The following is a 1,673-nucleotide window of genomic DNA, read 5'->3' on the forward strand; positions in this document are numbered from 1 at the left end:
TCAGTCTATTTGCAGCTGGAGCAGCAGCCAGGCTTCTTTTTCTTTTTACTGTAGATGTTGAATACCTAGATTGCTAGTTTATGTGAACCCAAGCCTGAGGATCAAACTTTACACATTGCTGAAACTCTGGAACATCATGCTCTAGAGATCTCTTTTTAAAGTCTTTCACCTTAGCAACTTTGAGGCTGCAAAACTGGAATAATGCTGGTTCTTGTGATGTCCTCAGTACATAGTGTTCATTTTCACCAACCAACTTATCCTCTGTTCCATCTTGGCAAGCCATAACTTTCCTGGAGTTTTCATTCTTTCTTTTCTTTTCTTTCTTTTTTTTTTAATTTAAAGGTTTTGTTTTTTTATTAGGAACCAGGGGAATGGGCTGCTAATCCCTCTGTAACAGTCTAGAGGTCACCAGGCCCAGGGCGGAGCGGCTGCTGCAAGTGCGGTGGTGTGCTCAGCTGCACCTGCTTCAGGCCTGGGAGGAAGGTGGTAGCAGCAACAGAGCATGGCAGGAACTGGTGTTAGCCAAACTCAAGAGCCTGGAGAGCCTTCTACCATTCTCCCAGCTCTACTCGAGGCTGGAGCATTTCAAGAGAAAAAATATATGGCTGGAGGAGAGGCTGCAGCAGCGCTGTCTGAACCCCTGGCCTTGCTTGGTACTCTGTCACTTGCTTGCCCGCCACTCTTCTTGCCGTTTAGTGATTAGGTATTTGAAGAACTCATACACAGACCATGCGATGGCTGTAGAGGGGATCTGGTAAATTACTCTAGCCTGCACCCCGCGGAAGTAGGCAGTCACCCCGCCTACTTGATACACCGTCCTGAAGGCACTAGCCATGCCTGTGATGTGTCCTGTAATGTTTGAGTTCAAAGCCAAGGATTCCTGGGTATTGAGCAGTGTTTTGCAAACATCCAGTGGGGTTGTGGCGGCGGCAGCTGCGGCTCCTGCACAGGCTCCCGAGAGGACATGGGAGCCAGGGTTGTACCGTCTCTGAGGGTTAAAGTGCTCCTGCAGAAATTCATAGGTCATGAAGTGAATGGCTTGGAAGGGAACATTCATGGTTAGCTGGGTGGTGTAGCTGCGGTAAAAGGCTCCGGCCCCTTCATTTTGCCACACTGCCGGTACACAGTCTGTCACCCGGTGATACGGTGAGTTGTACATCTGCATTCTCTGCTTGATCACTTCTGCTGGATTCATGGCTGCATCATGAAGTAATGTTGCCACACACCCGGCTGCACCATTGGCAATATGGCTATTGCCCCCTGGGTGGATTACATCACTCAATGTCTTTTTCAGCTTTTCGTAGCAGGCAAAATAGAGGGCGTGGGCAGGCCCTGCGCCTGTTGCTGTGACGTTCAGGCCCCGCATGGGCCTCCATAGGCCCTCCGTTCTTATAATCCTCCATAGGGCCTCCAACACATTGCGCTAGCGGGCAGCTGGGTCAGCCTGTAGACTCTGCATCCAGGTCTTGACGCAGTCGATGGGATACATCACGCAATGCTCCAGGATGCCTGCCACGGCGCCCGCCACCACGTGCGTGGTGACAGTGGCTCCAGCCGGCAGCGCCTCGTAGTCCGGGCCGGAGTCTGGATCCTGCCGAACCGGGGGCCTGCAGGCCCCGGCCTCCCCGCCGCCGGCCCCCCGGCCCACGCCCCGCTGCAGCCACCCGTCCAGC

At 53.0% G+C, this 1,673-nt stretch overlaps 2 pseudogenes across 1 annotated transcript; both read right to left on the reverse strand.

The window, feature by feature from the left end:
- Positions 1 to 343: 343 nt before the first annotated feature.
- Positions 344 to 1,664, reverse strand: LOC101570517 (annotated as a pseudogene). Its single transcript, XR_002820656.1, has one exon. The product of XR_002820656.1 is annotated as a mitoferrin-2 pseudogene (transcript).
- The window catches only part of LOC101587920, a 103,414-nt pseudogene continuing 103,164 nt past the window's right edge, over positions 1,424 to 1,673 (reverse strand).

This window comes from Octodon degus, unplaced genomic scaffold (assembly GCF_000260255.1).
Source record: "Octodon degus isolate 3935 unplaced genomic scaffold, OctDeg1.0 scaffold00028, whole genome shotgun sequence".
Lineage (NCBI taxonomy): Eukaryota > Metazoa > Chordata > Mammalia > Rodentia > Octodontidae > Octodon > Octodon degus.